General features: G+C 45.8%; 1 protein-coding gene across 3 annotated transcripts in view; it reads right to left on the bottom strand.

The window, feature by feature from the left end:
* The window catches only part of LOC121566851 (rho guanine nucleotide exchange factor TIAM1), a 195513-nt gene that overhangs the window by 158602 nt on the left and 12847 nt on the right, over positions 1-24064 (bottom strand). For all 3 annotated transcript variants that reach the window (XM_045214379.1, XM_045214386.1, XM_045214385.1), the window contains exon 2: positions 9392-9509. The gene's annotated coding sequence lies outside the window, so the exon portion shown is untranslated. The remainder of the gene's footprint in view (positions 1-9391; positions 9510-24064) is intronic.

The following is a 24064-nucleotide window of genomic DNA, read 5'->3' as shown; positions in this document are numbered from 1 at the left end:
CCCCACTGTACTGTACTAGGTCCCTACACCCCACTGTACTGTACTAGGTCCCTACACCCCACTGTACTGTGGTGTAGACCTACTGACCGGTGTAATTGGAGCAGTATCTTTGTAGAGATCTCCCTGCTTGGGATAGGAAACTCAAAGGGAGGCTTTGAACTGGGAGTTCAAGTCAACACTAGGAAACAGCTATGTATGGAGACCGATGTACCGGAGACCGATGAGACTCACGTATTGGAGACTGACATATACGAGACTGACGTATTGGAGACAGACGTGTTTGATACGGAGAGAATGACTTCATTTACTTCAAATGGCCTATTTGATTAACTGGGCTACTATTGATTTCATTTCAATGTTACTTTTTCTTTTTTTTGTATCGGAAAATCTCAGAATGCATGGTAATTCCTTCTCACCAATCTTATCTCTTATCTCATGCCCACGGTGTCGTCACAAGCTAACCACATCGCTCTATGAGCATGGAAGTCCCAGTGTGTGTGTTTGTAACAGATAGTGAAATGGGTCACGTTCCCCTGCCAAGCATCTGAGTGGAATCATCTCCACACGAACATACTGGGAGTATTTAAACACTCTCAACAATATATGTTGACTTGTCAGCAGGAATTCCACGTGTTTGTGACCTCAGCTTTATAATACCGTATGGGTTAGATGGGAATTGGTTAGGTTATACATCACGACTTATTTACGCGTCACTTGCTAACTACTACGCGGACGCATATCTGGACCCGTATGTCAGCCTATCAAGCTTCTCATGTATTCTTATTCATTGTGATTGAAAAGGGAAACCTGATCCCAAATCAGCACTCCTATTCTGAACTTAATAGGCTACCTGATTGAAGCCTCATCCACCTGCCTTTGAATTCTCTCTCTCTCTCTCTCTCTCTCTCTCTCTCTCTCTCTCTCTCTCTCGCTCTCTCTCGCTCTCTCGCTCTCTCTCTCTCTCTCTCTCGCTCTCTCGCTCTCTCTCTCTCTCTCTCTCTCTCTCTCTCTCTCTCTCTCTCTCTCTCAACAGAGTATTGACGACGTACACAGTGTCTCACAGCAGGTGACCAATGACATTGTGTGCATCCCAAATGGCATCCCCTAAAAAAAAGAAAGATGTATTGTCACATGCACCAGATAGGTCCAGTGTAATGTGTTGTTTTACAGGGTCAGACACAGTAGTATGATAGGTCCAGTGTAATGTGTTGTTTTACAGGGTCAGACACAGTAGTACAGCACCTCTGGAGGAAATTAGGGTTAAGTGCCTTGTTCAAGGAACAGATTTTTCACCTTGTCAACTCGGGTATTCGAATCAGCGACCTTTCGGTTACTGGCCCAACGCTCTAACCTCTAGACCAGGGGTGTCAAACGTCCGGCCCACGGGCCGGATCAGGCCCGCAAACGGGTTTAATCCGGCCCGCGAGATGATAAAAAAATTAATAATAATAAAAAAAATTGTAAAGTATAAAAATGTGCTGCAATTTTTCAATAAAATAAACTGCTGTTCCAATTGCGTCCACTGGATGGCGCAATAGCAATTGTGTTAAGCAAGCAAACTGTTTATACCGGGGCAGAGCAAGTAGGTCAAGCACGTGCAGCCAATGAGCTACTTTGTTTTGCCCGCGATATTTATTACGGCTTCTACTTTTAACATTATGTGCTTTGGCACCCTCATTGCCCCAATATGTCTCTGTCAAAAAAGAGAAAAGTGGACGCAGAGTGCAGAGTGTTCCAAGAAAAATGGTAATCCTCCTATTTATTCACGGAATTGAATGGGAAAGCTGTATGTTTGGTGTGTTCAGAGCATGTTGCAGTGCTGAAAGAATATAACCTTCGTCGCCACTATGTGAGTCTTCATGCCGACAAATATGACAACTTTCAAGGACAGCGGAGATGAGAGAAGGTGAATGAACTGTTGGCGGGTCTGAAGAAACAGCAGTCTGTGTTTACTCACAGCCGAGACATCAGTGACGCTGCAGTGAAAGCTAGCTACCTCATTGCTAATGAAATCGCAGTGGCTTCAAAACCATTTAGTGAGGGTGAATTTGTAAAAACATGCATGATGAAGGCAGCGGAGATTGTGTGCCTGAAAAGCGGCAGGCTTTTTGCAAATATCAGCCTGACAAGAAACACAGTTGCAGACAGGATTTCCGATCTTTCAGTGGATTTGGACAGCCAGTTGAAGCAAAAAGTAAAGTCATTTATTGCGTTTCGGTTGCAATTGATGAAAGCACGGACATTACAGATGTTGCACAACTGGCCATTTTCATCCGCAGAGTTGATGACACATTGACCGTCACCGAGGAGTTCGTGGAGTTGGTGCCGATGACAGATACAACGACAGCAGCTGATATTTTTACCGCACTCGTCGGGCGCGCTGGACAGGGTCGGAGTGGACTGGTCCCGTGCTGTCAGCCTGGCTACAGATGGTGCGCCCTCAATGATCGGGAAAAAAGCAGGCGTTGTGACAAAGTTCAGATAGAAAGTGCAATCTGCAAATGGAGGACGTGATTTTTTGACTTTTCACTGTATTTTGCACCAGGAGGCTTTGTGTTGCAAGTCATTAAAGATGGATAACGTCATGAAGGTGGTCATCCAAACTGTTAATTTCATCCGATCCAGAAGCCTGAATCACCGTCAGTTTGACAGCCTTCTCAGAGAGAAAGACCACATCTATGGCCTGCCATACCACACTGAGATAAGATGGTTAAGCCGAGGTGCTGTGCTGAGGCGTTTCTTTGATTTACGAGAAGAAATTGAACAGTTCATGGAAGAAAAGGGCAAACCAGTGTTAGAATTTCATTCCGCAGAATGGATGCAGGACCTTGCATTTATGGTGGATGTTACAGAGCACCTGAATAACTTGAACAAACAGCTGCAAGGGCGCAACAAAGTTGTCACGCAGTATTATGACAGCATACGTTCTTTCAAGTTGAAGCTGTCATTGTGGGAGACGCAACTTGCCGGTGGTGATGCAGCTCACTTCCCCTGTCTGAAAAATGTGTGCGCGACCCAACATGTGGCAGACATGAAGCGGTTCAAAGATAAAATAACGGGACTATTACAGGAGTTTGAGCAACGCTTTCAGATTTATGTTTATATGTTTTTATGTTGATGTGCTATTGTTTTTAATTGATTTTATTTTATTTGTATATTAAACCTATTCTTGACTCTGTGGTTCTTGCACTTGTTTGGGGAACAGGATTTAATTATTTTTATCTACATTTCTGCCTGAGAAATGACACCCTGATATAGTTCTGTGATCTGTGAAACAGTTCTGTTAATCACTGAGGCATTGTGTGTTTGTGTGTTCTTTTTCTTTAGAATTTTCAAATAAACTTGACGTGTTTTATGATTAATAGTGATGTTGTGCTTGTACTATTTTGGACACACTGTCCTCAGGCTCCAGCTTTATGTTGTATGTTGATCGTATTAAAAAAAGAAAACAATCTGAAGTTGTTGTTTTTAAGTTATATATACCATGATTTTTCCGGTCCGGCCCACTTGGGAATAGATTTTCCTCCATGTGGCCCCTGAGCTAAAATGAGTTTGACACCCCTGCTCTAGACTATCTGCCGCCCTTATATGGTGCACTAGCTCTCATCAGACGTAATGCACTATATCAGGAACAGGGAGCCATTGAGTACGCAGTCATTGATAATGGTGCTTTCAGCTGCAGATAGACAGAGGCAGGACAGGACAACAGAGGAGACGAGGGCTGAAAAATTTTAAGAGTATCAATAGTACCTCTATGGAGATGAATGTTATGTCACAGATAACACAGGGGACACATGGCAGAAATAACACAGGGGACACATGGCAGAGAAACATGGGCCCACTCCCTCCCTCTACTGTCAGAGAGAAACATGGGCCCACTCCCTCCCTCTACTGTCAGAGAGAAACATGGGCCCACTCCCTCCCTCTACTGTCAGAGAGAAACATGGGCCCACTCCCTCCCTCTACTGTCAGAGAGAAACATGGGCCCACTCCCTCTACTGTCAGAGAGAAACATGGGCCCACTCCCTCCCTCTACTGTCAGAGAGAAACATGGGCCCACTCCCTCTACTGTCAGAGAGAAACATGGGCCCACTCCCTCCCTCTACTGTTAGAGAGAAACATGGGCCCACTCCCTCCCTCTACTGTCAGAGAGAAACATGGGCCCACTCCCTCCCTCTACTGTCAGAGAGAAACATGGGCCCACTCCCTCCCTCTACTGTCAGAGAGAAACATGGGCCCACTCCTTCTACTGTCAGAGAGAAACATGGGCCCACTCCCTCCTCTACTGTCAGAGAGAAACATGGGCCCACTCCCTCCCTCTACTGTCAGAGAGAAACATGGGCCCACTCCTCTACTGTCAGAGAGAAACATGGGCCCACTCCCCTCCCTCTACTCTCAGAGAGAAACATGGGCCCACTCCTCTACTGTCAGAGAGAGAAACATGGGCCCACTCCCTCCCTCTACTGTCATAGAGAAACATGGGCCCACTCCCTCCCTCTACTGTCAGAGAGAAACATGGGCCCACTCCCTCCCTCTACTGTCATAGAGAAACATGGGCCCACTCCCTCTACTGTCAGAGAGAAACATGGGCCCACTCCCTCCCTCTACCGTCAGAGAGAAACATGGGCCCACTCCCTCCCTCTAATGTCAGAGAGAAACATGGGCCCACTCCCTCCCTCTACTGTCAGAGAGAAACATGGGCCCACTCCCTCCCTCTAATGTCAGAGAGAAACATGGGCCCACTCCCTCCCTCTACTGTCAGAGAGAAACATGGGCCCACTCCCTCCCTCTATTGTCAGAGAGAAACATGGGCCCACTCCCTCCCTCTACTGTTAGAGAGAAACATGGGCCCACTCCCTCCCTCTACTGTCAGAGAGAAACATGGGCCCACTCCCTCCCTCTACTGTCAGAGAGAAACATGGGCCCACTCCCTCTACTGTCAGAGAGAAACATGGGCCCACTCCCTCCCTCTACTGTCAGAGAGAAACATGGGCCCACTCCCTCTACTCTCAGAGAGAAACATGGGCCCACTCCCTCTACTGTCAGAGAGAAACATGGGCCCACTCCCTCTACTGTCAGAGAGAAACATGGGCCCACTCCCTCCCTCTACTCTCAGAGAGAAACATGGGCCCACTCCCTCTAATGTCAGAGAGAAACATGGGCCCACTCCCTCCCTCTACTGTCAGAGAGAAACATGGGGCCACTCCCTCCCTTTACTGTCATAGAGAAACATGGGCCCACTCCCTCACTCTACTCTCAGAGAGAAACATGGGCCCACTCCCTCCCTCTACTGTCAGAGAGAAACATGGGCCCACTCCCCCCTCTACTGTCAGAGAGAAACATGGGCCCACTCCTCTACTGTCAGAGAGAAACATGGGCCCACTCCCTCCCTCTACTGTCAGAGAGAAACATGGGCCCACTCCCTCTACTGTCAGAGAGAAACATGGGCCCACTCCCTCCTCTACTGTCAGAGAGAAACATGGGCCCACTCCCTCCCTCTACTGTCAGAGAGAAACATGGGCCCACTCCCTCTACTGTCAGAGAGAAACATGGGCCCACTCCTCTACTGTCAGAGAAAAACATGGGCCCACTCCCTCCCTCTACTGTCAGAGAGAAACATGGGCCCACTCCCTCCCTCTACTGTCAGAGAGAAACATGGCCCACTCCCTCCTCTACTGTCAGAGAGAAACATGGGCCCACTCCCTCCCTCTACTGTCAGAGAGAAACATGGGCCCACTCCCTCCCTCTACTGTCAGAGAGAAACATGGGCCCACTCCCCCTCTACTGTCAGAGAGAAACATGGGCCCACTCCCTCCCTCTACTGTCAGAGAGAAACATGGGCCCACTCCCTCTACTGTCAGAGAGAAACATGGGCCCACTCCCTCCCTCTACTGTCAGAGAGAAACATGGGCCCACTCCCTCCTCTACTGTCAGAGAGAAACATGGGCCCACTCCTCCCTCTACTGTCAGAGAGAAACATGGGCCCACTCCTCCCTCTACTGTCAGAGAGAAACATGGGCCCACTCCCTCTACTGTCAGAGAGAAACATGGGCCCACTCCTCCCTCTACTGTCAGAGAGAAACATGGGCCCACTCCTCCCTCTACTGTCAGAGAGAAACATGGGCCCACTCCTCCCTCTACTGTCATAGAGAAACATGGGCCTCCCTCCCTCTACTGTCAGAGAGAAACATGGGCCCACTCCCTCCCTCTACTGTCAGAGAGAAACATGGGCCCACTCCCCTCTACTGTCAGAGAGAAACATGGGCCCACTCCCTCCCTCTACCGTCAGAGAGAAACATGGGCCCACTCCCTCCCTCTAATGTCAGAGAGAAACATGGGCCCACTCCCTCCTCTACTGTCAGAGAGAAACATGGCCCACTCCCTCCCTCTAATGTCAGAGAGAAACATGGGCCCACTCCCTCCCTCTACTGTCAGAGAGAAACATGGGCCCACTCCCTCCCTCTACTGTCAGAGAGAAACATGGGCCCACTCCCTCCCTCTACTGTTAGAGAGAAACATGGGCCCACTCCCTCTACTGTCGAGAGAGAAACATGGGCCCACTCCCTCCCTCTACTGTCAGAGAGAAACATGGGCCCACTCCTCCCTCTACTGTCAGAGAGAAACATGGGCCCACTCCCTCCTCTACTGTCAGAGAGAAACATGGGCCCACTCCCTCCCTCTACTGTCAGAGAGAAACATGGGCCCACTCCCTCTACTGTCAGAGAGAAACATGGGCCCACTCCCTCTACTGTCAGAGAGAAACATGGGCCCACTCCCTCTACTGTCAGAGAGAAACATGGGCCCACTCCCTCTACTGTCAGAGAGAAACATGGGCCCACTCCCTCCCTCTACTCTCAGAGAGAAACATGGGCCCACTCCCTCTAATGTCAGAGAGAAACATGGGCCCACTCCCTCCCTCTACTGTCAGAGAGAAACATGGGGCCACTCCCTCCCTCTACTGTCATAGAGAAACATGGGCCCACTCCCTCACTCTACTCTCAGAGAGAAACATGGGCCCACTCCCTCCCTCTACTGTCAGAGAGAAACATGGGCCCACTCCCTCCCTCTACTGTCAGAGAGAAACATGGGCCCACTCCCTCTACTGTCAGAGAGAAACATGGGCCCACTCCCTCCCTCTACTGTCAGAGAGAAACATGGGCCCACTCCTCTACTGTCAGAGAGAAACATGGGCCCACTCCTCCCTCTACTGTCAGAGAGAAACATGGGCCCACTCCCTCCCTCTACTGTCAGAGAGAAACATGGGCCCACTCCTCTACTGTCAGAGAGAAACATGGGCCCACTCCCTCTACTGTCAGAGAGAAACATGGGCCCACTCCCTCTACTGTCAGAGAGAAACATGGGCCCACTCCCTCCCTCTACTGTCAGAGAAAAACATGGGCCCACTCCTCCCTCTACTGTCAGAGAGAAACATGGGCCCACTCCTCCCTCTACTGTCAGAGAGAAACATGGGCCCACTCCCTCCCTCTACTGTCAGAGAGAAACATGGGCCCACTCCCTCTACTGTCAGAGAGAAACATGGGCCCACTCCCTCTACTGTCAGAGAGAAACATGGGCCCACTCCCTCCCTCTACTGTCAGAGAGAAACATGGGCCCACTCCCTCCCTCTACTGTCAGAGAGAAACATGGGCCCACTCCCTCCCTCTACTGTCAGAGAGAAACATGGGCCCACTCCCTCCCTCTACTGTCAGAGAGAAACATGGGCCCACTCCCTCCCTCTACTCTCAGAGAGAAACATGGGCCCACTCCCTCCCTCTACTCTCAGAGAGAAACATGGGCCCACTCCCTCCCTCTACTGTCAGAGAGAAACATGGGCCCACTCCCTCCCTCTACTGTCAGAGAGAAACATGGGCCCACTCCCTCTACTGTCAGAGAGAAACATGGGCCCACTCCCTCCCTCTACTGTCAGAGAGAAACATGGGCCCACTCCCTCCTCTACTGTCAGAGAGAAACATGGGCCCACTCCCTCCCTCTACTGTCAGAGAGAAACATGGGCCCACTCCCTCCCTCTACTGTTAGAGAGAAACATGGGCCCACTCCCTCCCTCTACTCTCAGAGAGAAACATGGGCCCACTCCCTCTACTGTCAGAGAGAAACATGGGCCCACTCCCTCCCTCTACTGTCAGAGAGAAACATGGGCCCACTCCTTCTACTGTCAGAGAGAAACATGGGCCCACTCCCTCCCTCTACTGTCAGAGAGAAACATGGGCCCACTCCCTCCCTCTACTGTCAGAGAGAAACATGGGCCCACTCCTCTACTGTCAGAGAGAAACATGGGCCCACTCCCTCCCTCTACTCTCAGAGAGAAACATGGGCCCACTCCCTCTACTGTCAGAGAGAAACATGGGCCCACTCCCTCCCTCTACTGTCATAGAGAAACATGGGCCCACTCCCTCCCTCTACTGTCAGAGAGAAACATGGGCCCACTCCCTCCCTCTACTGTTAGAGAGAAACATGGGCCCACTCCCTCCCTCTACTGTCAGAGAGAAACATGGGCCCACTCCCTCTACTCTCAGAGAGAAACATGGGCCCACTCCCTCCCTCTACTGTTAGAGAGAAACATGGGCCCACTCCCTCCCTCTACTGTCAGAGAGAAACATGGGCCCACTCCCTCTACTCTCAGAGAGAAACATGGGCCCACTCCCTCTACTCTCAGAGAGAAACATGGGCCCACTCCCTCCCTCTACTGTCAGAGAGAAACATGGGCCCACTCCCTCCCTCTACTGTCAGAGAGAAACATGGGCCCACTCCCTCTACTCTCAGAGAGAAACATGGGCCCACTCTCCCTCTACTGTCAGAGAGAAACATGGGCCCACTCCCTCCCTCTACTCTCAGAGAGAAACATGGGCCCACTCCCTCTACTCTCAGAGAGAAACATGGGCCCACTCCCTCCCTCTACTGTCAGAGAGAAACATGGGCCCACTCCCTCCCTCTACTGTCAGAGAGAAACATGGGCCCACTCCCTCCCTCTACTGTCATAGAGAAACATGGGCCCACTCCCTCCCTCTACTGTCAGAGAGAAACATGGGCCCACTCCCTCCCTCTACTGTCAGAGAGAAACATGGGCCCACTCCCTCCCTCTACTGTCAGAGAGAAACATGGGCCCACTCCCTCTACTGTCATAGAGAAACATGGGCCCACTCCCTCCCTCTACTCTCAGAGAGAAACATGGGCCCACTCCCTCCCTCTACTGTCAGAGAGAAACATGGGCCCACTCCCTCCCTCTACTGTCAGAGAGAAACATGGGCCCACTCCCTCCCTCTACTGTCAGAGAGAAACAGAGGAGGCCCAGCCTCTGTCTGACAACATAATACATTTGATTTGTATTGAATACAACAGCATGGATGTAAACAGGTCCTGAGAGATAACGTACCTTCTGTGAATAACGATGGAATCAACTCACTGCCTCTCCTTCCTGGTCCAGCGTAGAGAAGCAGCGAGAGAGTAGAAGGTCCTCCCCCCTGTTCCTCTGATTGAAGGAATCTGTTGTTCTGCGACAGAGGGAGGGAGGAACGGAGAGATGATAATTCTCACAAGACAACTTTGGCAATCAGCCTGAGTAGAATTAGCCTCTGTCTGGGGCTGGGTCCCAAATGGTACCCTATTCCCCTATATGGGCCCTGTTTAAAAGTAGTGCACTTTATAGGGAACCGGGTGCCATTTGGGACACAGCCTGGGAAGACCTCTCTCTGCTCCATGAAAATATATCTGAAAACATCTCGTCCCCTGTAGCTCAGTTGGTAGAGCACAGCGCATGCAACGCCAGGGTTGTGGGTTCGTTCCCCACGGGGGGGGGGGCAGTATGAAAAATGTATGCACTCACTAACTGTAAGTCGCTCTGGATAAGAGCGTCTGCTAAATTACGTAAAATGTAAAAAATGTATACAACCAGGCTCCATTCTCTCCAGCACACTGTAGTCTACAGAGAGAACTACACATGTGGATAATCGGCCAGTTCAACCTAGCCTGGTCCCTGAACTCTTGGTCCTGTCTTTCCTATGGTCACTGACATGCTAAGTTCAATGGAATGAACTTGACAATAAAACCGAGTAAAATACCACTTTAGTCCTTTTGAGGCAGATCTTTTCTCCCGTCCAAACGCATGTGCTAACGTTCAGCAACTCCTGCTATGATATATTGAATGAAAGGAAAAATAGGGCATGTTGTAAGAGCAGATACTTAACAGGGCTTCCTTAACTAACGGGCATGTTGTAGGAGCAGATGCTTAACAGGGCTTCCTTAACTAACGGGCATGTTGTAGGAGCAGATACTTAACAGGGCTTCCTTAACTAACGGGCATGTTGTAGGAGCAGATGCTTAACAGGGCTTCCTTAACTAACGGGCATGTTGTAGGAGCATATGCTTAACAGGGCTTCCTTAACTAACGGGCATGTTGTAGGAGTAGATGCTTAACAGGGCTTCCTTAACTAACGGGCATGTTGTAGGAGCAGATGCTTAACAGGGCTTCCTTAACTAACGGGCATGTTGTAGGAGCAGATACTTAACAGGGCTTCCTTAACTAACGGGCATGTTGTAGGAGCAGATACTTAACAGGGCTTCCTTAACTAAAGTCATAACTACAATGGGGGCTGACTGATGTTAATTATTGAAATAATGGAAAATGCACTGCAGTGTGTGTGTGTGTGTGGGCAAGTTGGGAGTCGATTGATTGTGCGTAGATAGATTGATGCATTTTGCCTTGCCCATGATAGTGAACCAGTGGTGATTATTATTACAGATTAGGCCTATTGAATGCAGTGTTGCAGAGCCTACAATACCAAACGTCCCTCCGTAGGGGAATGGCGGTCCCAACACATCTGCTACACAAAGCTTATCTTCAACATGAACATTTAAACACTTCAATTGCAACTTACACTGAGTATACAACACATTAGGAACACCTTTCTATGACAGACCGACCAGGTGAAAGCTACGATCCCTTATTGATGTCACTTGTTAAATCCACTTCAAATCAGTGTATATGAAGGGGAGGAGACAGGTTAAAGAAGGGTTTTTAAGCCTTGAGACAATTGAGACGTGGATTGTGTATTTGTGCGATTCAGAGGGTGAATGGGCAAGACGAAAGATTTTAGTTCCTTTGAACGGGGTATGGTAGTAGGTGCCAGGCGCACCGGTTTGAGTGTGTCAAGAACTGCAACGCTGCTGGGTTTTTCACGCTCAACAGTGTATCAAGAATGGTCCACCACCCAAAGGACATCCAGCCACCTTGACACAACTGTGGGAAGCGTTGGAGTCAACATGGGCCAGCATCCCTGTGGAACGCTTTCGACCACCTTGTAGAGTCCATGCCCCGACGAACTGAGGCTGTTCTGAGGGCAAAAGGGGGGTGCAACTCAATATTAGGAAGGTGTTCCTAATGTTTTGTACTCTCAGTGTATAGCCAAGTGAGTGCTGGCCTTTTTTTTCTTCATTTTTGACATTTCAAATGTAAAAAGATGACACGCTATTATTTTTGCTTTATAATGATTTAATAAGAGTCCATTTGTATTTTTTTTTTCTCCAAAAATCAGCCTTACAGTGAATGGATTGTTGTTGTCTGGCTGGTGTAAAGAATGAACAGAGCCACAACAACAAGTGCGTCCCAAATCGCACCCTATTCCTTTTTTGGAGCACTACTTTTGACCAGGGCCCATGGAGCTCAGGTCAATAGTAGCGCACTATATAGGGAATAGGGTGCCATTTGGGACTCACTCAACGTTGCAGCTGGACAGAACAAAGTTAGTCTGGAGCAGAACAAACAGAACACTCAGCAACAACACTAAACCATTTACCACGCTCCACTTTGCAAATGAAATGAACAAGCAGTTATGTGAACGTGGGATAAAATATGAGTTATCCACACAACAGCCAGACTACTTTTAAGGATCTAAAATATGCACATTTCAAGCAATCATCTGTGTTTGGGTAGTACATGCTTTTACACAAGAAAATAACAAAACCTCCGTTTGTTTAGGACACAAGTCCTTAACTGTACCAAAAAAAAGATAAAGGATCAGATGAATGTTGCAGACAACATTCTTCTTCGTGTGGTTCAAATGAAAGCTCATGCGTGCGTCGCCTCCAGTAGTTAGTCTACATCTGAGATGGTAGCTGGAGATGGGGTCTGTGTCTCAAATGGCACCCTATTCCCTACATAGTGCACTACTTTTGACCAGAGCCCTATGGGAATAGGGTACAATTTGGGACACAACCATGGTAAATGCCAAGAGAGGAGGCCATTCCAATATGGTCATGACCCTGGGCCTCATGGCTAAAAGCCACAGAGCAGCATGACCAGTACCAACATGGAGAGAGAGAGAGAGAGAGAGAGAGAGAGAGAGAGAGAGAGAGAGAGAGAGAGAGAGAGAGAGAGAGAGAGAGAGAGAGAGAGAGAGAGAGAGAGAGAGAGAGAGAGAGAGAGAGAGAGAGAGAGAGAGAGAGAGAGAGAGAGAGCATATGGGGGGAGAGAGGGCAGAGAGAGAGAGAGAGAGCAGATGGGGGGAGGGCAGAGAGAGAGAGAGAGCATATGGGGGGAGGGCAGAGAGAGAGAGCAGATAAGGGGGAGAGGGCAGAGAGAGAGAGAGCAGATAAGGGGGAGAGGGCAGAGAGAGAGAGAGCAGATAAGGGGGGAGAGGGCAGAGAGAGAGAGAGCAGATAAGGGGGGAGAGGGCAGAGAGAGAGAGAGAGCATATGGGGGAGAGGGCAGAGAGAGAGAGAGAGAGCATATGGGGGGAGAGGGCGAGAGAGAGAGAGAGAGAGAGAGAGAGAGAGAGAGAGAGAGCATATGGGGGGGAGGGCAGAGAGAGAGAGCAGATAAGGGGGAGAGGGCAGAGAGAGAGAGAGAGAGCATATGGGGGGAGAGGGCAGAGAGAGAGAGAGAGAGAGAGAGAGAGAGCATATGGGGGGAGGGCAGAGAGAGAGAGCAGATAAGGGGGAGAGGGCAGAGAGAGAGAGAGAGAGAGAGAGAGAGAGCATATGGGGGGGAGAGGGCAGAGAGAGAGAGAGAGCGCAGATAAGGGGGGAGAGGGCAGAGAGTGAGAGAGAGAGCATATGGGGGGGAGAGGGCAGAGAGAGAGAGAGAGAGAGAGAGAGCATATGGGGGGAGGGCAGAGAGAGAGAGCAGATAAGGGGGAGAGGGCAGAGAGAGAGAGAGCAGATAAGGGGGGAGAGGGCAGAGAGAGAGAGAGAGAGCATATGGGGGGAGAGAGGGCAGAGAGAGAGAGAGAGAGAGAGAGAGAGAGAGAGAGAGAGAGAGAGAGAGAGAGAGAGAGAGAGAGAGAGAGCATATGGGGGGGAGAGGGCAGAGAGAGAGAGAGAGAGAGAGAGAGAGAGAGCATATGGGGGGAGAGAGGGCAGAGAGAGAGAGAGCAGGTAAGGGGGGAGAGGGCAGAGAGAGAGAGCAGATAAGGGGGAGAGGGCGAGAGAGAGAGAGCAGATAACGGGGAGAGGGAGAGGAGAGAGAGAGCAGAGAGAGAGAGGGCAGATATGGGAGGAGAGGGCAGAGAGAGAGAGCAGATAAGGGGGAGAGGGCAGAGAGAGGAGAGAGAGCAGATAAGGGGGAGAGGGCAGAGAGAGAGTGAGAGAGAGAGCAGATAAGGGGGAGAGGGCAGAGAGAGAGAGAGAGAGAGAGAGAGAGAGAGAGAGAGAGAGCATATGGGGGTGAGGGCAGAGAGAGAGAAAGAGAGCAGATAAGGGGGGAGAGGGCAGAGAGAGCAGATAAGGGGGGAGAGGGCAGAGAGAGAGAGAGAGAGAGAGAGAGAGAGAGAGAAGATAACGGGGGAGAGAGGGCAGAGAGAGAGCAGATGGGGGAGAGGGCAGAGAGAGAGAGAGAGAGAGAGAGAGAGAGAGAGAGAGAGAGAGAGAGAGAGAGAGAGAGAGAGAGAGAGAGAGAGAGAGAGAGAGAGAGAGAGAGAGAGAGAGAGAGCAGATAAGGGGGGAGAGGGCAGAGAGAGAGAGAGAGAGAGAGAGAGAGAGAGAGAGAGCAGATAAGGGGGGGCAGAGAGAGAGGGAGATGGAGGATGAAGAGGAGAGATACTCCCTCCCTCTCTCTGTGTGTATGGAGCTTGTGGTCTTGTTGTCAATCATCTTACAGCCCTCAGGACACGAGGTTCTTCTACAGGAAACCCCAGACCTCATACCTCCACTACTCCCCCATCATCCCCTCCCTCCCTCCCTCCATCCCTCCCCTTCCACTCCCTCCATCCCAGTAACTTGGTACCTTCACTACTCCCTCCATTCCTCCATCCCTCTACTCTCTCCCGCCATAGATCCCCCCATTCCTCCCTCCCGCCAGGTAACCTGACCTCGTACCTTCACACTAACCTACATGATGGGTCGGGAAGGAGGATATTCACAGAGAGAGTTAATACAGACAGCTCATATTCACAGAGAGAGTAAATACAGACAGCTCATATTCACAGAGAGAGTTAGTCCAGACAGCTCATATTCCCAGAGAGAGTTAGTCCAGACAGCTCATATTCACAGAGAGAGTTAGTCCAGACAGCTCATATTCACAGAGAGAGTTTATACAGACAGCTCATATTCACAGAGAGAGTTAGTCCAGACAGCTCATATTAACAGAGAGAGTTAATACAGACAGCTCATATTAACAGAGAGAGTTAATACAGACAGCTCATATTCACAGAGAGAGTTAGTACAGACAGCTCATATTCACAGAGAGTTAGTCCAGACAGCTCATATTCACAGAGAGAGTTAGTCCAGACAGCTCATATTCACAGAGAGAGTTAGTCCAGACAGCTCATATTCACAGAGAGAGTTAGTCCAGACAGCTCATATTCACAGAGAGAGTTAATACAGACAGCTCATATTCACAGAGAGAGTTAGTACAGACAGCTCATATTCAGAGAGAGTTAATACAGACAGCTCATATTCACAGAGAGAGTTAGTCCAGACAGCTCATAGTCATAGAGAGAGTTAGTCCAGACAGCTCATATTCACAGAGAGTTAGTACAGACAGCTCATATTCCCAGAGAGAGTTAATACAGACAGGTCATATTCACAGAGAGAGTTAATAGAGACAGCTCATATTCACAGAGAGAGTTAGTCCAGACAGCTCATATTCACAGAGAGTGAATACAGACAGCTCATATTCACAGAGAGAGTAAATACAGACAGCTCATATTCACAGAGAGAGTTAGTACAGACAGCTCATATTTACAGAGAGAGTTAGTCCAGACAGCTCATATTCACAGAGAGTTAGTCCAGACAGCTCATATTCACAGAGAGAGTTAGTCCAGACAGCTCATATTCACAGAGAGAGTTAGTCCAGACAGCTCATTTTCACAGAGAGAGTTAATACAGACAGCTCATATTCACAGAGAGAGTTAGTCCAGACAGCTCATAGTCACAGAGAGAGTTAGTCCAGAAAGCTCATATTCACAGAGAGTTAGTACAGACAGTATCATATTCCCAGAGAGAGTTAGTACAGACAGCTCACATTCACAGAGAGAGTTAGTACAGACAGCTCATATTTACAGAGAGAGTTAATACAGACAGCTCATATTCACAGAGAGAGTTAATACAGACAGCTCATATTCACAGATAGTTAGTAAAGACAGCTCATATTCACAGAGAGAGTTAGTCCAGACAGCTCATATTCACAGAGAGAGTTAGTCCAGACAGCTCATATTCACAGAGAGAGTTAATACAGACAGCTCATATTCACAGAGAGAGTTAGTACAGACAGCTCATATTTACAGAGAGAGTTAATACAGACAGCTCATATTCACAGAGAGAGTTAATACAGACAGCTCATATTCACAGAGAGAGTTAGTCCAGACAGCTCATATTCACAGAGAGAGTTAGTCCAGACAGCTCATATTCACAGAGAGAGTTAGTCCAGACAGCTCATTTTCACAGAGAGAGTTAATACAGACAGCTCATATTCACAGAGAGAGTTAGTCCAGACAGCTCATATTCACAGAGAGAGTTAGTCCAGAAAGCTCATATTCACAGAGAGTTAGTACAGACAGTATCATATTCCCAGAGAGAGTTAATACAGACAGCTCATATTCACAGAGAGAGTTAATACAGACAGCTCATATTCACAGAGAGAGTTAGTACAGACAGCTCATATTCACAGAGAGTTAATACAGACAGCTCATATTCACAGAGATAGTTAGTACAGACAGCTCATATTCAGAGAGAGTTAATACAGACAGCTCATATTCACAGAGAGTAAGTCCAGACAGCTCATATTCACAGAGAGTGTTAGTCCAGACAGCTCATATTCACAGAGAGTTAGTACAGACAGCTCATATTCACAGAGAGAGTTAATACAGACAGCTCATATTCACAGAGAGTTAATACAGACAGCTCATATTCACAGAGAGAGTTAGTCCAGACAGCTCATATTCACAGAGAGAGCTAGTCCAGACAGCTCATATTCACAGAGAGTTAGTACAGACAGCTCATATTCACAGAGAGAGTTAACACAGACAGCTCATATTCACAGAGAGAGTTAATACAGACAGCTCATATTCACAGAGAGAGTTAATACAGACAGCTCATATTCACAGAGAGAGTTAATACAGAGAGCTCATATTCACAGAGAGTTAATACAGACAGCTCATATTCACAGAGAGAGTTAGTACAGACAGCTCATATTCACAGAGAGAGTTAATACAGACAGCTCATATTCACAGAGTTAATACAGACAGCTCATATTCACAGAGTTAATACAGACAGCTCATATTCACAGAGAGAGTTAGTACAGACAGCTCATATTCACAGAGAGAGTTAATACAGACAGCTCATATTCACAGAGTTAATACAGACAGCTCATATTCACAGAGTTAATACAGACAGCTCATATTCACAGAGAGAGTAAATACAGACAGCTCATATTCACAGAGAGAGTTAGTACAGACAGCTAATATTTACGAGAGAGAGTTAATACAGACAGCTCATATTCACAGAGAGAGTTAGTCCAGACAGCTCATATTCCCAGAGAGAGTAAATACAGACAGCTCATATTCACAGAGTTAATACAGACAGCTCATATTCACAGAGAGAGTTAGTACAGACAGCTCATATTTACAGAGAGAGTTAATACAGACAGCTCATATTCACAGAGAGAGTTAATACAGACAGCTCATATTCACAGAGAGAGTTAGTCCAGACAGCTCATATTCACAGAGAGAGTTTATACAGACAGCTCATATTCACAGAGTTAATACAGACAGCTCATAGTCACAGAGAGAGTTAGTACAGACAGCTCATATTTAAAGAGAGAGTTAATACAGACAGCTCATATTCACAGAGAGAGTTAATACAGACAGCTCATATTCACAGAGAGAGTTAGTACAGACAGCTCATATTCACAGAGAGTTAGTAAAGACAGCTCATATTCACAGAGAGAGTTAGTCCAGACAGCTCATATTCACAGAGAGTTAGTCCAGACAGCTCATATTCACAGAGAGAGTTAATACAGACAGCTCATATTCACAGAGAGAGTTAGTAGACAGCTCATATTCAGAGAGAGTTAATACAGACAGCTCATATTCAGAGAGAGAGTTAGTCCAGACAGCTCATATTCACAGAGAGAGTTAGTCCAGACAGCTCATATTCACAGAGAGAGTTAGTCCAGACAGCTCATATTCACAGAGAGTTAGTACAGACAGCTCATATTCACAGAGAGAGTTAATACAGACAGCTCATATTCACAGAGAGAGTTAATACAGACAGCTCATATTCACAGAGAGAGTTAATACAGAGAGCTCATATTCACAGAGAGAGTTAATACAGAGAGCTCATATTCACAGAGAGTTAATACAGACAGCTCATATTCACAGAGAGAGTTAGTACAGACAGCTCATATTCACAGAGAGAGTTAATACAGACAGCTCATATTCACAGAGTTAATACAGACAGCTCATATTCACAGAGAGAGTTAATACAGACAGCTCATATTCACAGAGAGAGTTAATACAGAGAGCTCATATTCACAGAGAGAGTTAATACAGAGAGCTCATATTCACAGAGAGTTAGTAAAGACAGCTCATATTCACAGAGAGAGTTAGTCCAGACAGCTCATATTCACAGAGAGAGTTAGTCCAGACAGCTCATATTCACAGAGAGAGTTAGTCCAGACAGCTCATATTCACAGAGAGAGTTAATACAGACAGCTCATATTCACAGAGAGAGTTAGTACAGACAGCTCATATTCAGAGAGAGTTAATACAGACAGCTCATATTCACAGAGAGAGTTAGTCCAGACAGCTCATAGTCATAGAGAGAGTTAGTCCAGACAGCTCATATTCACAGAGAGTTAGTACAGACAGCTCATATTCCCAGAGAGAGTTAATACAGACAGGTCATATTCACAGAGAGTTAATACAGACAGCTCATATTCACAGAGAGAGTTAGTCCAGACAGCTCATATTCACAGAGAGAGCTAGTCCAGACAGCTCATATTCACAGAGAGTTAGTACAGACAGCTCATATTCACAGAGAGAGTTAATACAGACAGCTCATATTCACAGAGAGAGTTAATACAGACAGCTCATATTCACAGAGAGAGTTAATACAGACAGCTCATATTCACAGAGAGAGTTAATACAGAGAGCTCATATTCACAGAGAGTTAATACAGACAGCTCATATTCACAGAGAGAGTTAGTACAGACAGCTCATATTCACAGAGAGAGTTAATACAGACAGCTCATATTCACAGAGTTAATACAGACAGCTCATATTCACAGAGTTAATACAGACAGCTCATATTCACAGAGAGAGTTAGTACAGACAGCTCATATTCACAGAGAGAGTTAATACAGACAGCTCATATTCACAGAGTTAATACAGACAGCTCATATTCACAGAGTTAATACAGACAGCTCATATTCACAGAGAGAGTAAATACAGACAGCTCATATTCACAGAGAGAGTTAGTACAGACAGCTAATATTTACAGAGAGAGTTAATACAGACAGCTCATATTCACAGAGAGAGTTAGTCCAGACAGCTCATATTCCCAGAGAGAGTAAATACAGACAGCTCATATTCACAGAGTTAATACAGACAGCTCATATTCACAGAGAGAGTTAGTACAGACAGCTCATATTTACAGAGACAGTTAATACAGACAGCTCATATTCACAGAGAGAGTTAATACAGACAGCTCATATTCACAGAGAGAGTTAGTCCAGACAGCTCATATTCACAGAGAGAGTTTATACAGACAGCTCATATTCACAGAGTTAATACAGACAGCTCATAGTCACAGAGAGAGTTAGTACAGACAGCTCATATTTAAAGAGAGAGTTAATACAGACAGCTCATATTCACAGAGAGAGTTAATACAGACAGCTCATATTCACAGAGAGAGTTAGTACAGACAGCTCATATTCACAGAGAGTTAGTAAAGACAGCTCATATTCACAGAGAGAGTTAGTCCAGACAGCTCATATTCACAGAGAGTTAGTCCAGACAGCTCATATTCACAGAGAGAGTTAATACAGACAGCTCATATTCACAGAGAGAGTTAGTACAGACAGCTCATATTCAGAGAGAGTTAATACAGACAGCTCATATTCAGAGAGAGAGTTAGTCCAGACAGCTCATATTCACAGAGAGAGTTAGTCCAGACAGCTCATATTCACAGAGAGAGTTAGTCCAGACAGCTCATATTCACAGAGAGTTAGTACAGACAGCTCATATTCACAGAGAGAGTTAATACAGACAGCTCATATTCACAGAGAGAGTTAATACAGACAGCTCATATTCACAGAGAGAGTTAATACAGAGAGCTCATATTCACAGAGAGAGTTAATACAGAGAGCTCATATTCACAGAGAGTTAATACAGACAGCTCATATTCACAGAGAGAGTTAGTACAGACAGCTCATATTCACAGAGAGAGTTAATACAGACAGCTCATATTCACAGAGTTAATACAGACAGCTCATATTCACAGAGAGAGTTAATACAGACAGCTCATATTCACAGAGAGAGTTAATACAGAGAGCTCATATTCACAGAGAGAGTTAATACAGAGAGCTCATATTCACAGAGAGTTAGTAAAGACAGCTCATATTCACAGAGAGAGTTAGTCCAGACAGCTCATATTCACAGAGAGAGTTAGTCCAGACAGCTCATATTCACAGAGAGAGTTAGTCCAGACAGCTCATATTCACAGAGAGAGTTAATACAGACAGCTCATATTCACAGAGAGAGTTAGTACAGACAGCTCATATTCAGAGAGAGTTAATACAGACAGCTCATATTCACAGAGAGAGTTAGTCCAGACAGCTCATAGTCATAGAGAGAGTTAGTCCAGACAGCTCATATTCACAGAGAGTTAGTACAGACAGCTCATATTCCCAGAGAGAGTTAATACAGACAGGTCATATTCACAGAGAGAGTTAATAGAGACAGCTCATATTCACAGAGAGAGTTAGTCCAGACAGCTCATATTCACAGAGAGTGAATACAGAAAGCTCATATTCACAGAGAGAGTAAATACAGACAGCTCATATTCACAGAGAGAGTTAGTACAGACAGCTCATATTTACAGAGAGAGTTAGTCCAGACAGCTCATATTCACAGAGAGTTAGTCCAGACAGCTCATATTCACAGAGAGAGTTAGTCCAGACAGCTCATATTCACAGAGAGAGTTAGTCCAGACAGCTCATTTTCACAGAGAGAGTTAATACAGACAGCTCATATTCACAGAGAGAGTTAGTCCAGACAGCTCATAGTCACAGAGAGAGTTAGTCCAGAAAGCTCATATTCACAGAGAGTTAGTACAGACAGTATCATATTCCCAGAGAGAGTTAGTACAGACAGCTCACATTCACAGAGAGAGTTAGTACAGACAGCTCATATTTACAGAGAGAGTTAATACAGACAGCTCATATTCACAGAGAGAGTTAATACAGACAGCTCATATTCACAGATAGTTAGTAAAGACAGCTCATATTCACAGAGAGAGTTAGTCCAGACAGCTCATATTCACAGAGAGAGTTAGTCCAGACAGCTCATATTCACAGAGAGAGTTAATACAGACAGCTCATATTCACAGAGAGAGTTAGTACAGACAGCTCATATTTACAGAGAGAGTTAATACAGACAGCTCATATTCACAGAGAGAGTTAATACAGACAGCTCATATTCACAGAGAGAGTTAGTCCAGACAGCTCATATTCACGAGAGAGTTAGTCCAGACAGCTCATATTCACAGAGAGAGTTAGTCCAGACAGCTCATTTTCACAGAGAGAGTTAATACAGACAGCTCATATTCACAGAGAGAGTTAGTCCAGACAGCTCATAGTCACAGAGAGAGTTAGTCCAGAAAGCTCATATTCACAGAGAGTTAGTACAGACAGTATCATATTCCCAGAGAGAGTTAATACAGACAGCTCATATTCACAGAGAGAGTTAATACAGACAGCTCATATTCACAGAGAGAGTTAGTACAGACAGCTCATATTCACAGAGAGTTAATACAGACAGCTCATATTCACAGAGATAGTTAGTACAGACAGCTCATATTCAGAGAGAGTTAATACAGACAGCTCATATTCACAGAGAGTAAGTCCAGACAGCTCATATTCACAGAGAGTGTTAGTCCAGACAGCTCATATTCACAGAGAGTTAGTACAGACAGCTCATATTCACAGAGAGAGCTAGTCCAGACAGCTCATATTCACAGAGAGTTAGTACAGACAGCTCATATTCACAGAGAGAGTTAATACAGACAGCTCATATTCACAGAGAGAGTTAATACAGACAGCTCATATTCACAGAGAGAGTTAATACAGACAGCTCATATTCACAGAGAGAGTTAATACAGAGAGCTCATATTCACAGAGAGTTAATACAGACAGCTCATATTCACAGAGAGAGTTAGTACAGACAGCTCATATTCACAGAGAGAGTTAATACAGACAGCTCATATTCACAGAGTTAATACAGACAGCTCATATTCACAGAGTTAATACAGACAGCTCATATTCACAGAGAGAGTTAGTACAGACAGCTCATATTCACAGAGAGAGTTAATACAGACAACTCATATTCACAGAGTTAATACAGACAGCTCATATTCACAGAGTTAATACAGACAGCTCATATTCACAGAGAGAGTAAATACAGACAGCTCATATTCACAGAGAGAGTTAGTACAGACAGCTAATATTTACAGAGAGAGTTAATACAGACAGCTCATATTCACAGAGAGAGTTAGTCCAGACAGCTCATATTCCCAGAGAGAGTAAATACAGACAGCTCATATTCACAGAGTTAATACAGACAACTCATATTCACAGAGAGAGTTAGTACAGACAGCTCATATTTACAGAGAGAGTTAATACAGACAGCTCATATTCACAGAGAGAGTTAATACAGACAGCTCATATTCACAGAGAGAGTTAGTCCAGACAGCTCATATTCACAGAGAGAGTTAGTCCAGACAGCTCATATTCACAGAGAGTTAGTACAGACAGCTCATATTCACAGAGAGAGTTAATACAGACAGCTCATATTCACAGAGAGAGTTAATACAGACAGCTCATATTCACAGAGAGAGTTAATACAGAGAGCTCATATTCACAGAGAGAGTTAATACAGAGAGCTCATATTCACAGAGAGTTAATACAGACAGCTCATATTCACAGAGAGAGTTAGTACAGACAGCTCATATTCACAGAGAGAGTTAATACAGACAGCTCATATTCACAGAGAGAGTTAATACAGACAGCTCATATTCACAGAGAGAGTTAGTACAGACAGCTCATATTCAGAGAGAGTTAATACAGACAGCTCATATTCAGAGAGAGAGTTAGTCCAGACAGCTCATATTCACAGAGAGAGTTAGTCCAGACAGCTCATATTCACAGAGAGAGTTAGTCCAGACAGCTCATATTCACAGAGAGTTAGTACAGACAGCTCATATTCACAGAGAGAGTTAATACAGACAGCTCATATTCACAGAGAGAGTTAATACAGACAGCTCATATTCACAGAGAGAGTTAATACAGAGAGCTCATATTCACAGAGAGAGTTAATACAGAGAGCTCATATTCACAGAGAGTTAATACAGACAGCTCATATTCACAGAGAGAGTTAGTACAGACAGCTCATATTCACAGAGAGAGTTAATACAGACAGCTCATATTCACAGAGTTAATACAGACAGCTCATATTCACAGAGTTAATACAGACAGCTCATATTTACAGAGAGAGTTAATACAGACAGCTCATATTCACAGAGTTAATACAGACAGCTCATATTCACAGAGTTAATACAGACAGCTCATATTCACAGAGAGAGTAAATACAGACAGCTCATATTCACAGAGAGAGTTAGTACAGACAGCTAATATTTACAGAGAGAGTTAATACAGACAGCTCATATTCACAGAGAGAGTTAGTCCAGACAGCTCATATTCCCAGAGAGAGTAAATACAGACAGCTCATATTCACATAGTTAATACAGACAGCTCATATTCACAGAGAGAGTTAGTACAGACAGCTCATATTTACAGAGAGAGTTAATACAGACAGCTCATATTCACAGAGAGAGTTAATACAGACAGCTCATATTCACAGAGAGAGTTAGTCCAGACAGCTCATATTCACAGAGAGAGTTTATACAGACAGCTCATATTCACAGAGTTAATACAGACAGCTCATAGTCACAGAGAGAGTTAGTACAGACAGCTCATTTTTAAAGAGATAGTTAATACAGACAGCTCATATTCACAGAGAGAGTTAATACAGACAGCTCATAGTCACAGAGAGAGTTAGTCCAGAAAGCTCATATTCACAGAGAGTTAGTACAGACAGTATCATATTCCCAGAGAGAGTTAATACAGACAGCTCATATTCACAGAGAGAGTTAATACAGACAGCTCATATTCACAGAGAGAGTTAGTACAGACAGCTCATATTCACAGAGAGTTAATACAGACAGCTCATATTCACAGAGATAGTTAGTACAGACAGCTCATATTCAGAGAGAGTTAATACAGACAGCTCATATTCACAGAGAGTAAGTCCAGACAGCTCATATTCACAGAGAGTGT

Source organism: Coregonus clupeaformis, chromosome 5 (genome assembly GCF_020615455.1).
Source record: "Coregonus clupeaformis isolate EN_2021a chromosome 5, ASM2061545v1, whole genome shotgun sequence".
Taxonomy (NCBI): Eukaryota; Metazoa; Chordata; class Actinopteri; order Salmoniformes; family Salmonidae; genus Coregonus; species Coregonus clupeaformis.
This window is presented reverse-complemented; position numbering and strand designations above follow the sequence as displayed.